Genomic DNA, 16,637 nt, shown 5'->3' on the forward strand with positions numbered 1-16,637 from the left:
ATGCACAGTGTTCCTGGATTGTATCATTGCGCACAGTAGTCCCGGAGTTTGTCATTACACAGTGCTCCCGGAGTGTGCCATTACGCATAGTGTTCTGGGAGTGTGCCTTTATACCCAATGTTCCCTGAGTGTGTCATTAGACACAGTGTTCCCGCAGTGTGACATTACACACAATGTTCCTAGAGCGTGTCATTACGCACATTGTTCCTGGAGTGTGCCATTACGTGTAGTGTTCCCGAAGTGTGCCATTACGCACAGTATTCTCCAAGTGTGCAATTGCAGAGTGTTGTCGGAGTGTGCCATTACGTATAGTGTTCCTGGAGAGTACCATTATGCACAGTTTACCCGGGGTGTGTCATTATGCACAATGTTCCCGGAGTGTGTCATTATGTACAGGGTTCCCAGTGTGTGCCATTACACACAGTATTCCTTGATTGTGTCATTAGGCACACTGTTGCCGGAGTGTGCTATTACACGCAGTGTTCCCTGAGTGTGCCATTACTACCGGAGTGTGCCATTACACACAGTGTTCGAGGAGTGTGCCATGATGCACAGTGTTCCTGGATTGTATCATTACGCCCTGTATTACCGTAGCGTGCCATTAGACACAGGGTTCCCGGAGCGTTCCATTACACAAAGTGTTCCCGGAGTGTGCCATTACACATAGTGCTCCCGGAGTGTGCCATTACGCATAGTGTTCTGGGAGTGTGAATTCATACCCAGTGTCCCCTGAGTGGGTATTATACACAGTGTTCCCGAAGTGTGCCATTACACACAATGTTCCCAGAGCGTGTCATTACGCACATTGTTACCGGAGTGTGCCATTACGCATAGTGTTCCTGGAGGGTACCATTACACACAGTTTACCCGATGTGTGTCATTATGCACAATGTTCCCGGAGTGTGTCATTAGGTTCACTGTCCCGGAGTGTGCCATTACACACAGTGCTCCCGGAGTGTGACATTAAGCACAGTGTTCCCGGAGTGTGTCATTAAGTGCATTCTTCCAGGAGTGTGCCATTAGGCACAGTGTTCGCGGAGTGTGTCATTAACCACATTGTTCCTGGAGTGTACCATTACGCACAGTTTTCCCGGACTGTGTCATTACACACAGTGTTCTCGGATTAAGCCATTACGCACAGTGTTCCCGCTGGGTGTCGTTACGCACAGTGTTCCCGGAGTGTGCCATAATGCACAGTGTTCCCGGAGATTGTCAATACGCATAGTGTTCCCGGAGTGTGTGATTATGCACAGTATTCCCAGAGCGTGCCATTATGCACAGTATTCCAGGAGTGTGCCATTACGTACAGTGTTCAAGGAGAGTGCCATTACACACTTTGTTCCCGGAGTGTGCCACCACTCACAGCGTTCCCAGAGGGTACCATTAGATATAGTGTTCTCAGAGTGTGTCATTATACACAGTGTTCCCGCAGTGTGCCATTACACATAGTGTTCCCAGAGTGTGTCATTACGCACAATGTTTCCGGAGTGTGTCATTACGCATAGTGTTCCAGAGTGTGCCATTATGCACAGTGTTCCCTGAGTGTGTCATTGTGCACACTGTTCCCATAGTGTGCTATTACGCACAGTCTTCCCTGAGTGTGCCATTACAACCAGAGTGTGCCATTTACACACAGTGTTCCCGGAGTGTGCCATTACGCATAGTTTTCTGGGAGTTTGCCTTTATACCCAATGTTCCCTGAGTGTGTCATTAGACACAATGTTCCTGAAGTGTGTCATTACACACAATGTTCCTAGAGCGTGTCATTACGCACAGTGTTCCTGGATTGTATCATTGCACACAGTAATCCCGGAGTTTGCCATTACACAGTGTTCCTGGAGTGTGCCATTAGACACAGGGTTTCCGGAGTGTGTCATTACGCATAGTTTTCTGGGAGTGTGCCATTATACCCAATGTTCCCTGAGTGTGTCATTAGACACAGTGTTCTTGAAGTGTGACATTACACACAATGTTCCTAGAGCGTGTCATTATGCACAATGTTCCTGGAGTGTGACATTATGCACAAGGTTCCCGGAGTGCGTCATTATGTACCGGGTTCCCGGTGTGTGCCATTACGCACTGTATTCCTGGAGTGTGTCATTAGGCACAGTGTTTCCAGTGTGTGTCATTAGGCTCACTGTCCCGGAGTGTGTCATTACGCACAGTGTTCCCTGAGTGTGCCATTACTACTGGATTGTGCCATTACACACAGTGTTCCCGGAGTGTGCCATTACACACAATGTTGCCAGAGTGGGTCATTACACACAGTGTTCCTGGAGAGTGTCATTACGCATAGGGTTCTCGGAATTGCCATTGGGCATAGTGTCCCTGGACTGTGACATAACACAGAGTGCTCCCTGTGTGTGTCATTACGCACAATGTTCTCGGAGTGTGTCATTACGCACATTGTTGCCGGAGTGTGTCATAACGCACAGTGTTCCCGGAGTGTGCCATTACAGAAAGTGTTGCCGGATTTTGTCATTACGCACAGTGTTCTCGGAGTGTGTCATTACGCACATAGTTGCCGGAGTGTGTCATTACGCACAGTGTTCCCGGTGTGTGCCATTACAACCAGAGTGTGCCATTACACACAGTGTTCCCGGAGTGTGCCATTACACAGAATGGTGCCAGAGTGGGTCATTACACAAGTGTTCCTGGAGAGTGTCATTACGCACAGGGTTCTCGGAATTGCCATTGGACACAGTGTTCCTGGACTGTGACATAACACAGAGTGCTCCCTGCGTGTGTCATTACGCACAATGTTCTCGGAGTGTGTCATTACGCACATTGTTGCCGCGGAGTGTGTCATTACACACAGTGTTCCCGGATTTTGTCATTACGCACAGTGTTTCCGGAGTGTGTCATTACGCACATTGTTCCAGGAGTGTGTCATTAGGCACAGTGTTCCCAGTGTGTGTCGTTAGGCACATTCTTCCCGGAGTGTGCTATTGCGCACAGTGTTCCCTGAGTGTGCCATTACTACCAGAGTGTGCCTTTTCACACAGTGTCCCCGGAGTGTGCCATTAAGCACAATGTTCCCTGAGTGTATCATTACGCGCATTCTTCCAGGAGTGTGCCATTACGCACCGTGTTCCCGGAGTGTGTCAGTACGCGCATTCTTCCAGGAGTGTACCATTACGCACAGTGTTCCCGGACTGTGTCATTAAACACAGTGTTCTCGGATAAAGCCATTACTCACAGTGTTCCCGGTGTGTGTCATCATGCACAGTGTTCCCAGAGCGTGTCAATACGCACAATGTTCCCGGAGTGTGTCATTATGCACAGTATTCCCGGAGTGTGCCATTACGCACAGTATTCCCGGAGTGTGCCATTACGTACAGTGTTCATGGACAGTGCCATTACACACAGTGTTCCCGGAGTGTGCCATTACTCACAGTGTTCCCAGAGTGTTTCATTAGATATAGTGTTCTTGGAGTGTGTCATTACACACAGTGTTCCCGCAGTGTGACATTACACATAGTGTTCTCGGAATGCGCCATTACACATAGTGTTCCCGGAGTGTGTCATTATGCACAGTGTTCTCAGAGTGTGCCATTATGCACAGTGTTCCCAGAGTTTGTCATTAGGCACAGTGTTCCTGGAGTGTGTCATTAGGCACAGTGTTCCCAGTGTGTGCCTTTACGTACCGTGCTCCCGGAGCGTGTTACTATGCATAATTGTTCCTGGAGTGTGCCATTATGCACAGTTTTCCCAGAGTGTGTCTTTACACAAAGTGTTCTCGGAGTGATCCATTAGGCACAGTGTTCCCAGAGTGTGTCATTACGCACAGTGTTCCCAAAGTGTGCCATTATGCACAGTGTTCCCGGAGTTTCGTCATTACGCACAGTGTTCCCGTGGTGTCTCATTACGCACGTTGTTCCCGGAGTATGTCATTCGGCAAAGTGTTCCCAGTGTGTGCCATTACGCACAGTGTTCCCTGAGTGTGTCATTAATACCAGAGTGTGCCATTACGCACAGTATTCCCGGAGTGTGCCATTAAGCACAGTGTTCCCGGAGTGTGTCATTACGCACAGTGTTCCCGATGTGTTCCATTATGGACTGTGTTCCCAGAGTGTACTTTTACTCCTGGAGTGTGCCATTACACACAGTGTTCGCGGAGTGTGCCATTATGCGCAGTGTTCCCGGATTGTATCATTACGCACCGTGTTTCCGGAATGTGCCATTATGCACAGTTTTCCCGGAGTACGCCATTCCACACAGTGTTCCCGGAGTGTGCCTTTATGCACAATGTTCCCGGAGTGTGTCATTATGCGCAGTGTTCCCGGACTGTGTCATTACACATGTGGTTCCCAGAGTGTTTCACTACACACAGGGCTCCCAGAGTGTGTGTATACACACAGTGTTCTCGGAGTAATCCATTATGCACATTCTTCCCGGAGTGTGCCATTACGCACATTGTTCCCAGTGTGTGTCATTACGCACAGTGTTCCCGGAGTGTGTCAATACGCACAGTGTTCCCCGAGTGTGTTATTACACACAGTGTTCCCGGAGTGAGCTATTAAGCACAGTGTTCCCAGTGTGTGTCATTACACACTTTCTTCCCGGAGTGTGCCTTTACGCACAGTGTTTCACTACACACAGGTTTCCCAGAGTGTGTCATTATACACAGTGTTCCTGGAGTGTGCCAATACGCTCAGTATTCCTGGACTGTGTCATTATGCACAGTATTCCCGGAGTGTGCCATTACGCACAGTGTTCCCGGAATGCGCCATTACTCACAGTGTTCCCAGAGTGTACCATTAGATATAGTGTTCTCAGAGTGTGTCATTACACATAGGGTTCCAGGAGTGTGCCATTACACCTAGTGTTCCCGGAGTGTGTCATTATGCACAGCGTTCCTAGAGTGTGTCATTACGCACAATGTTCACGGAGTGTGTCATTACGCATGTTGTTCCCGGGGTGTGCCATTACACACAGTTTTCCTGGAGTATGCCATTACACATAGTGTTCTCGGAGTGTGCCATTACACCTAGTGTTCCCGGAGTGTGTCATTCGGCACAGTGTTCCCAGTGTGTGCCATTATGCACAGTCTTCCCTGAGTGTGTCATTACGCACAATGTTCCCGGAGTGTGCTATTACGCACAGTGTTCTCAGAGTGTGCCTTTACTACTGGAGTGTGCCATTATACACAGTGTTCCTGAAGTGTGCCATTATGCACAGTGTTCCTGGATTGTATCATTACGCACAGTATTCCCGGAGTGTCCCATTACACACAGTGTTCCCGGAGTGTGTCATTACACACAGTGTTCCCGGAGTGTGCCATTATGCACAGTGTTCCTGGAGTCTGCTATTACTCCTGGAGTGTGCCATTACACACAGTGTTCCCGGAGTGTGCCATTATGCACAGTGTTCCAGGAGTCTGCTATTACTCCCGGAGTGTGCCATTATGCACTATGTTCCCAGAGTGTGTCATTACGCACATTGTTCCCGGAGTCTGTCATTACACATAGTGTTCTCAGAGTCTGCCATCACACATAGTGTTCTCAGAGTGAGCCATTATGCACTTCAGGCTGCATCTCCCGGTCTGCATGTGGGGATGGGGCCTACTCGCTGATGCGTAAAATGATGCGGGGAGACGTTGGGCAGGCGTCCCAATGTCATCGTGCATCATATATATTTTCAGGTTGGTGGGTGCGCCGCTGGTTCGACTGCTCATCTGCCGACTTTTCAATGGCCACTTAGGGTCATTAATAAAGTAATTGTATCAATCAATGGACCTGCCCGTCTAACCTTAAGATCAGGTGGACTTCAGAAAAAATCCACGGGCGGGGTGAGTTTTCATGAGGGCATTAAAATTTGTATGAAATATCTTAATAAAATAAATTGAGATGTCCCAGCTCATGCGACAGTGGCACATGAGGGTACTTGTCAGTCATTTTTTTTCTAACTTTATTCTTTGTTTCAAGCCTGAGCTGATCTCCCTGAGGCAGCACTTTGCTTCAATGAGATCTGTGCGCGCATGTGCGAAAGAGCGCACTCCCGACTCAGGGAATCTCCCCCTGCCCGCACAGGGAGTGCACAGCCTTAATTGGCTCACCCACGTAAAATGGTGGCTCGGGAACTCGCCAGCCCGCTCCCGCATATCCCCCCAAACGGAAAATGTTGCCCATGATTTCTGGAGTGTGTCATTGCACACATGGTTCCCAGACTCTGTCACTACACACATGATTCCCAGAGTCTGTCACTACACACATGGTTCCCAGAGTCTGTCACTACACACATGGTTCCCAGAGTCTGTCACTACACACATGGTTCCCAGAGTCTGTCACTACACACATGGTTCCCAGAGTCTGTCACTACACACATGGTTCCCAGAGTGTTTCACTACACACATGGTTCCCAGAGTCTGTCACTACACACATGGTTCCCAGAGTCTGTCACTACACACATGGTTCCCAGAATGTTTCACTACACACATGGTTCCCAGAGTCTGTCACTACACACATGGTTCCCAGAGTCTGTCACTACACACATGGTTCCCAGAGTCTGTCACTACACACATGGTTCCCAGAGTGGTTCACTACACACAGGGTTCCCGGAGTGTGTCATTATACACAGGCTTTACATAGTGTGTCATTACACACAGTGTTCCCAGAGTGTGACATTACACACAGGGTTCCCATAGTGGTTTATTACACACAGGGTTCCCGGAGTGCGCCATTACATACATGGTTCCCAGAGTGTTTCACTACACACAGGGTTCCCAGAGTGAGTCTTTACACACATGTTTTCCGGAGTGTCTTATTACACACATGGTTTTTGGTGTGTCTCATCACACCCAGGGTTCCCGGAGTTTGTCATTACACACAAGGTTCCCGGAGTGTTTCATTACACACATGGTTCCTCGAGTTTGTTATTACACACGTGATTCTCGTAGTTTGTCATTATACACATGGTTCCCAGAATTTGTCGTAACACAAATGCTTCCCGAAATGTTTTATTACACACAGGACTCCCAGATTGTGTAATTAGTCATAGGGTTCCCAGAGTTTGTCATAGGAACATATAACTTAGGAGCAAGACCATGTCATTTGGCCCTTTGAGCCTGCTCGTCCATTCGATAAGAAATGGCTGATCTCGTTGTGGTCTCAGGTCCATTTTCCTGCCTGCTCCCCACATCCCTTGATTCCTTTGTCAATAATATATCCAACTCAGCCTTGAATAAATTCAATGACCCACCCTCCCCAGCTTTCTGGGGAAGAGACTTCCACAGAGTAATGATCCACTGAGGAGACCCTCCTCATCTCTATTTTAAAAGGGAGACATCTTATTTTTACACGGTGTCCCTTATTTCTAGTCTCCCCCACATGAGGAAATATCCTCCAGATATTCATCCTATCAAATGCCCTCAGGATCTTATGTTTCAATAAGATCACCTCTCATTCTTCTAAGCTCCAATGGGTATAGGTCCAGCATGTTCAACTTTTCTTCATAAGATAAGCCCTTCAACTCAGGAATAAGCCAATTGAACCTTGTCTGAACTGCTTCTAATGCAATTATATCTGTTTTTCAAATCAGGAGATCAAAACTGTACACAATACTCCAGGTATGGTCTCACCAAGGCCCTGTACAGCTAACGTAAATCTTCCCTACTTTCATATACCATTCCTCTTGCAATAAACATTAACATTCCATTTTCCTTCCAAATCCCTTGCTGTACCTACATACTAACCTTTTGTGACTGAAGGACCGGATATCAAAATCTCACATTTTCCCACATTATATTTCATTTTTGGCCACTCACTTAACCTATCTATGTCCCTTCGCAGACTCTCCACCTCCTCTTGACAGCTTACTTTTCTATCTTAGTGTTATTGGTAAATTTAGGCCAGAATTTTCTATCCCCTCCCATCGGCAGGATATTCTGGTCACGCCAAAGACAACAGACTTTTAAATGGCCCACTACATTTTCCAGCCCTGCCCCTGCCACAACAGAAAATTCCACCCTTAGCTGCCATACATTCATTCCCTTCATCCAAGTCATTGATGTTGAATGTAGATACTTGAGGCCGCAGCACTGATCCCTGTGGCACTCAGCTTGCCAAACTGAAAAAGCCAATTTAACCCTACTCTCTGATTCCTGTTAGCTAACCAATCTTTTATCCATGCTAATATGTTACCTGCTATACCCTGGGCTCTTATCTTGTGAAGTAACCTTTGTTGTGGCACCTTATCAAATTCCTTTTTGAAATCCAGGTACATCACATCTACAGGTTCCCCTTTATCCACCTTACTTGTTACTCCCTAAAAGAATTATAATAAATTTGTCAAACATGATTTCCCTTTCCCATTACTTTGTTGACTCTGCCTGCTCCCATTATGATTTTTGAAGTATGCTGCTACAAGCTCCTTACTAATGAATTCTAGCAATTTCTCCATGACTGATGTTAGGCTAACTGGCTTATATTTTCCTGCTTTCTGTCTCCCTCCTTTCTTGAATAAAGGTGTTACATTTGCAATTTACCAATCCGCTGGGACCCTTCCACAATCTGAGGGATTTTGAAAGATTATAACCAATGCCTCTTTTATCTCTGTTGCCACTTCTTTTAAGACCCTAGGATGCAGGCTGTCTGGTCCTGTGAATTTGTCAGCCTTTAGGTCTAATGGTTTTCCCAGCACCTTTTCCCTGGTGATGGTGATTGCTTTAAGTTCCTCCCTCCCTTTCACTTCTTGTATTCAATTACCTTTGGGAAATTTTCTAAGTCTTTTACAGTGAAGACAGACACAAAATCTCCATTCAACACCTCTGCCATTTCCTTGTTTTCCATTATCAAATTCCCAGACTTACACTCTAGAGGACCAACACTATCTTTAGATACTCTTCCTACTCAAATAATTGTAGCAACTCCTACTATCTGTTTTTATAAACAAGCCAGCTTTCTCTCATATTTTGCTGTCTCCCTCTTTGTTATTATTTTCATCATTCTTTACTGGTTCTTAAAATCTGTCCAATCTTCTGACATACCACTAATCTTTGCAGATTTGTACAGTGTTTCTTTCAATTTGGTACAATCCTTAACATTCTTATTTAGTCATGGATGATGTATCCTTCTCAAGGAGCCTTTCTTTCTCACAGGGATAAATCTTTGCTGAGAGTTATTAAATATCTCCTTAAAAGTCTACTACTGCATCTCTAATGTTCTACCTTTAAACCTAGTTTCCCAGTTCACATTAGCTAGCTCTGCATTCATACCCTCCAAACTGAATGTGAACTTTTATCATGTTGTGATCACTGTTGTCTTGAGGCTCCTTTACCTGTGGATGTATTATATTTAGATTTCCAGAAAGCATTTGATAAGGTACCATATCAAAGGTTATTATGACAAATAAAAGCTCATTGTTTAGGAGGTAACATATAGGCATGAATAGAAGATTGGCTATCAAACAGGAAATAGGGAGTAGGCATAAATAGATCTTTTTCTGGTTGGTAAGATATAATGAGTGGTGTGCCAAGGGGACCAATGCTTGGGCCTCAACATTTTACAATTTATATGAATGACTTGGATGAAGAGACCAGAGGAATGGTTGCTAAATTTCCTGATGACATCAAGATAGTTTGGAAAGTAAGATGTGAAGATTACGTAAGGAGGCTACAAAGGGAAATAGATAGGCCCAGTGAGTGGGCCAAGATCTGGCAAATGGAGTATAATGTGGGAAAATGTGAAATTGTTCAAAAGGTTAGTATGCAAGTGCAGCAAGTAATTAGGAAAGCTAATAGAATGTTATCATTTATTCCGATGGGAATTGAAACAAAAGTAGGGTTATGCTTCAGTTATACAGATCATTGGTGAGACCACATCTGACGTACTATGTACAGTATTGGTCTCTTTATTTAAGAAAGATGTAATATGTTGGAAGCAGCTCAAAGAAAGTTTACTAGAACAATACCTGGAATGGGTGGGTTGTCTTATAAGGAAAGGTTGGACAGGCTAGGCTTGTATCTGCTGGAGTTTTGAAGAGTAAGAGGTGACATGATTAAAACATGTAAGATCCTGACGGGCCTTGGCAATAGATGTGCAGACGATGTTTCCTCCTGTAGGAGGTGGGAATGTGGAGCGGAGGTAACAGTCAGATCAACCATGATCTTTTTGAATGGTGGAGCAGGCTTGAAGGACCCAGTGACCTTCTGCTCCTAATCCGTAAGTTTGTTCGTATGTATGAGGTTATTAACTAATCCTGTCTCATTGCACATTACCAGGTCTAGAATAGCCTGCTTCTTGATTGGCTCCAGAATGTACTGTTCTAAGAAATTGTCTCCAATACACTCTATCAACTCATTTTCCAGGCTACCTTTGCCTATCTGATTCATCCAATCCAAACGTAGATTAAAGTCTATGATTATTGTGATTACCTGCCCTATTTATTTCTTCCAGTATACTCTGTCCTACAGTGTAACTACTGTTAGGGGGCCTATAAACTACTCCGATAGTTGACCTCTTACCTTTCCTATTTCTTATCTCTACCCAAACTGATTCTGCATCTTGCTCTTTTGAGCTAAGGTCATCTCTCGCTACTGTACTAATAGCATCCTTAATTAACAGCCTTTTTCCTTGGTTCCTGAAATGTCAAATACCCTTCAATAGTCAGCTCCCAGCCTTGGCCTCCTTGCCACCAGATCATACATATTTATTTCTATCAGATCATACATATTTATTTCTATCTGTGCTCACAGCTCTTCCATTTTGTTAGAATAACTGTGTGTATTCAGATACACTATTTTTACCATTTTTGCTATCTTTGTCTTGTCTGCTGGTGCAGTACTCTGTGTCCTTTCTTGCCTTACTCTAATTATCATTACTCAAATTGCCACCCTGATCAGGCTTTGGGGAGAGAGGAGGTGAGTTATTCTCTGCAGAATTTCCAGCTTCTAACCTGCTCTTGTAGCGGCAGCATTTATATAGCCACTCCAGTTCAGTTTCTGGTCAATGGTAACTCCCAAGATGTTGATAGGGGGGATTCGGCAATGGTAATGCAATTGAAAGGCAGAGGAAGATGGTTGAATTCTCTCTTGTTGGAGAGTGTGTCAGTATTCACAGGGATCCCAGGAATATGTAATTGTCAGTATTCACAGTGTTCCTGGGAGTGTTACAGTACTCAAAGGCATCCTGGGTGTGCCGGTAATAACTTCAGTCCCAGGAGTGTGTCAGGATCCACGTGGATGACAGGAATGCATCTGTACTCATAGTGGCCCAGGGACTGTCTCAGTACTCACATGAATCCCGGCATTATGTAATTACACAGGGTATCCTAGGTGTTTTTTATCCAAGTCAGTACTCATAGGGGTCCCAGGAGCGAATCATTATCAATAGGAATCCTGGGAACAATGGTACTCACCTAGGTCCCAGGAGAGTGTTGGTACTCAAAGGGATCCCAGGAGAACATCAGTATTTATAGCACTCCTGGCAGTATTCCAGTGCTTACAAAGGTCATGTGCAGGAGTCAGTCCTTACAGGGATTCCAGAATTGAAACAGTGTTCACAGGGATTCCAGGAGTGAGTCAGTGTCCGTGCTCACTGGGATTTGGGTAAATGGTCAATATTCATGGGGGTCCTAGGAAAGTGGAAGCACTTACAGGGATCTTGGGAATGTGAGTTTTCACAATGTTCCTAGAGTACATCAATATTCACAATGCTAACAGAAGAGTGTCAATACTCACAGTGGTCCTAGGAATTTTTGCCAGTGTCAGTACCTATAAGTTTCCTGGGAGTGTGCCAGTATTCACAGCGCTCCCAGGAGTGCGCCACTACTCACAGGGAACCTGTGAGTGTTACTTAATTGTGTCTGTGCCTGCATGCCATTGTAATGTAAAGGTGCTCGGAAGATCAAGGGTTAATGTGGGACTGCAAAATAGCACCACCCACGCTATGATGTATAGAGTCACATGTTAATAGACAGATAACACTCTAGAAGCAGTCTAGCAGCATGGCAGCAGCACCATGCATGACATTAACTTGGATATGTACATGGTTAAAGATTAACAATAAATGGTTCATATTTAAATACATAATTCTCAAGATCTCATCATTGAGACATCAAATGAACCCATAACAAAACATAGTGTTCAGTGGTAAAATGAAAGGTGGCATTTTAAACAATGAACCCAGAACAGAATCCCAGGTTATGGAAAAACAGCTGAAGCTGCACTAGAAAGATGTGCGCCTAAGAAAAAAAATTGAAAAAAACAGTTGAAGAAGCTTTGCTACAGGCTTAGAAGTTGAAGAATCCACCATAGTGAGCAGAGGTCCATTGCAAGACCCCTGGGTGACACAAGAGTAAAAAAACTGGACAGATCACATGATGGGTGAGAAAACATACAAAATTGCAAGACCCTGAGTGATGCAGCGTGAAGACCACAAGTCAGTTCACAAGACGGTGAGCAAAAACACAAAAATTGCAAGTCCCTGAGTGTTGGGACCAATTGCCAGGGCCTTGCTCAAATCGCGGACATCCAAGGAGCAGAAAATGCAGGGGCCCGACAGCAACAGCACACTGGAGCAAAGTCGATGGCATGCCGGGTGGATTCTCATGGACATGGCTCTGTTGTGAAGCAGCTCATGGAAGGTGGATTGTCACCATTGAGGGTCAGCTCAAAACAGATGATGGCCAGGGGGTTGGAAATGTCCAACTGTGTTTGGGAAAGGAAGATGTACATGGGGGCAGGAGTGGAAGGCCTAGGATCAACTGGGAAAGGAAGAGGTGTCAAGAGGGGGGGAAACAAAAGTGTCGGGGTGGGGTGAGGTTGGGAGGGGGGAACAAAGGTGTCAGCAGGGGTAAGGTCAGGAGGGGTGAACGAAGGTCTCAGGGTGAATGAAGGTGTCGGCGGAAGTGAGGTTGGGAGGGGGGAATGAAGGTGTTGGGGGAGGTTGGGAGGGGTGGAGGAGGTACTGGGGAGAAGGGAGTAATGGGGGAGATGATGGCAAATGCGGAGGTAGGTGTAAGGGGGTGGAAAGCAAAAGAGAAGAAGTTCATAGGGCGAAGGAGGGAAGGGAGTCCGGGAGAGAAAAATGTGTGGAGAAGGGAGGGAGTCCAGGGGGAGGGGAGGGAAGCCGCAGGGGGAGGAAGGACTCCAGGGGGAGAAAAAAGTGCAGAGACGAAGTGTTGCAGAAGAAGTAAGGGTATCTGAAGGAGTCCCCATCACCCTCCCCACTCGACCCCAGTCTCAATTTTGTTTTCTCAGAGCTGTTTAGTTTCTTTATACTTTTTGTAACTGTAATTATTGTTACAATAATCAGGAAGGGGGAAAGACTAAGTGGGTGGGGGGTATGGGCGGGGAGTATGGGGGGAAGGGGGGAAACATGTTCTAGAGGGGAAGGGGCTCTGGGATGGGGGGAAGGGGTTCTGGGAGGTAGGAGTTCCAAAGGGGGAATGGGTTTCTGGCAGGTAAGGTGGGGGGGGTGTTGGTGGAAAGGGGTTCTGGGGGGAGGAGTTCCAAGAAGGAAGGGGTTTTCAGGGGTGTGATCCAAGGGGTGGGGAGTTCCCGGGTGAGAAGGGGTCCAGGCCAGGGGTTGGGAGGGGGGGCTGGCAGTATGCAAGGGAGGGCCCTGATGAGTCCATGATTGCCTCCTGGAGAGCAAACTGAGAGTGGGTGTGGTGCAAGGGAATCGTGAGAATGACGTAGGGCAGAATGAGGCAGTAGTGGGAAGGTGAGGGTTCGATGGTGGCGATAGAAGGGAGAGTGAGGGTGGTTGCTTGGTACTCAGAGGCAGACACGGTCCCTGGGGGTGTTCAGGAGGAGGTTGGGGAGGTTAATGTGAATGAGGGTGGAATTTTCGGGAAGGGAGGGAACTTTTACGTTCACCAGGACACCCCTAAAGGAAAAGGGTTGCTGTACGATTCACCAGGACACTGGTCCCAGCATGGTTGAAATGAAGCCCACCCCAACAGAACAGATCTCTCCTTCACCAGTACTGGTGCCAATACCCCGTGAATTGGAACCCAATCTTTTCCACACCAATCTTTGACCACGCATTTACCCCTCTAATCTTAGTTACCCTACATCAATTTGTATGTGGCTGAGGTAGTAATCCAGAGATTATTACCTTTGTGGTTCTGCTTTTTAATTTAGCTCTGAGCTGTTCGTAGTCCCTCAGCAGAACCTCTTTCCTAGCTCTACCTATATCGTTGGTACCTACATGAACCATGACAACTGGATCTTTCCCCTCCCATTCTAAGTTCCTCTTCAGCCCAGAAGAGATGTCCTTAACCTTGGCACCAGGTAGGCAACACTGCTTTCAGGACACTCTGTCTTTGCTGCAGATAACCATGTTATCCCCCACTAGTACTACATTCCTCTTTGCTTCTCCCACTTGAATGCGCTGTACACCATGGTGCTGTGGTCAGTTCACTCATCCTCTCTGCAGTCTGTGCCCTCGCCCACGCTGGAGCAAGAACCTCCTACCTATTGGACAAGGGCACTGGCTGAGGCTCCTCCAAAGCTAAATTTTGGATCCCCATACTTGCCTCACTCACAGTCGCACCCTCTGGTCCCTGTCCACAGACCAAATTTGATGTAATTAATCTAAAGGGTAGGACTGTCCCCTGAAACACAGTATCCAGGTAACTCTCCCCCTCCCCGATGTGTCGCAGTGTCTGAAGCTCGGACTCCAGCTCATCAACTCTGAGCTGCAGTTCCTCAAGCAGCCAACGCTTGCTGCAGATGTGGTCACCATGGATTGCACCAGCATCCACCAGGACCCACATACTACAGCTGCAACACATTGCTTGTCCAGCCATCTCTATTCAATTTAATTAATTAATTTGGATGTTAATTATTTTAAAAGTAAATTTCTTAACTGTACACTTCAGCTGTAATAACATTTCCTGATTTAAACCAACTGGCCAATCAAAAGAGACACAGAAGAGATATCCACCAATCAACTACCTGTTTTCCTTTGACATCACACTTTGGCTCTGACAGGCAGAAGCAGGTTGAAGGGGCTCTCTGCCCTCGGTTTTTTTCTCCCACCACCACTGCTCTTCTCACGCAGGTCCTTATGGACTCTCTGTGTCCGAACTCTGCGCTGCTTTATGGTCTCTCTCTCTCTATCCAAACTCCACACTGCTTTATCTGCTCTCTCACCAAACTCCTGCTGCTTTATGGTCTCTCTCTCTCCCTCTCTGAACTCCGTGCTGCTTTATGGGCTCTCTGTCTCTGTCTGTCTGAACTCCACGCTGGTTTATGGGTCCTCTCTCTCTCTCCGAACTTTGCGCTGCTTAATGGGCTCTCTCTCTCTCCAAACTCCCATTGCTTTATGGGCTCTCACTGTCCCTCTCTGAACTCCACACTGTTTTATGGGCTCTCTCTCTCCCCCTTTCCGAACTCTATGCTGTTTTATGGGCTCTCTCTTTCTCTCTCTCCAAACTGTGCACTGCTCCTTGGTCTCTCTCTCACCAAACCCCTGCTGCTTTATGGGCTCTCTCTCTCTCTCTCTTTCTGGTTCCATGCAGTTTTATGGGCTCTCTCTCCCTCCGAACCCCCACTGCCTTATGGATTGATATAACGTGGAGTGAATCAAATTGCCTTAAGTCTGGCATCTGTGATGCTGGGGACATCTGGAGGAGGGTCATCCACTCAGCACTTCTGGCTGAAGATTTCTGTAAATGCTTCAGTCTTGTCTTTTGCGTTGATGTATTGGGCTCTCCCATCATTGAGGATGGGGATTTTTGTGGAGCTTTCTTCTCCAATTGGTTAAATGTTCACCACCATTTATGACTGGATATGGCAGGACTGCAGAGCTTAGATTTGATCCATTGGTTGGGGGATTGCTTAGCTCTGTCTACCCCATGCTGTTTGGCACACAAGTAGTCCTGTGTCATAGCTTCACCAGGTTGAAACCTCATTTTCAGGTATGCCTGGTGATGGTGCTGTTCCTGACATTCCCTCATTCACTGAACCAGGGTTGATCCGCTGGCTTGGTGGTAATGGTAGAGTGGGAGATATGCCGGGCCACGAGGTTACAGATTGTGGTTGAGCACAATTCTGCTACTCCTAATGGTCCACAGCGCCTAATGGACGTCTGTGAGGATGGCTATGTCGGGCTGTTACTTGACTAGGCTGGGAGACAACTCTCCCAATTTTGGCACAAGCCCCCAGACATTAGTAAGGAGGACTTTGCCGGGTTGACAGGACTGAGATTACCGTTGTCATTTCTAGTGCCTAGGTCGATGCCACGTGATCTGTCTGATTCCATTCCTTTTTGTAGCGGTTTGACATAACTTACTGGCTTGCTAGTTCATTTCAGAGGGCATTTAAGTCAACCACATTGCTGTGGGTTTGGAGTCACATGCAGACCAGACCAGGTAAAGACAGCAGATTTTCTTCCCTAAAGGATATTAGTGAACCAGATGGTTTTGTACGACAATCGGCTCATGGTCACTATTACGAAGACTAGCTTTTCGAATTCCAGGTTTATTAACAAAATGTAAATTCCACCAGCTGCCGTGTTGGAATTCAAACCCATGTCTCCAGAGTATTAACCTGGGCCTGTGTCTAGTGACATTACTACTATGCCACCACTTCCCCCATATAGTAAAATTTATTTTGTTTGTTCAAAATCTTATGGCTTTATCCTCCTAGTGAGTAATTGGAATTTCAAACTTTGTCTATTTAAACAAAA

The sequence above is a fragment of the Carcharodon carcharias genome, chromosome 10 (assembly GCF_017639515.1).
Source record: "Carcharodon carcharias isolate sCarCar2 chromosome 10, sCarCar2.pri, whole genome shotgun sequence".
NCBI classification, from domain to species: Eukaryota; Metazoa; Chordata; class Chondrichthyes; order Lamniformes; family Lamnidae; genus Carcharodon; species Carcharodon carcharias.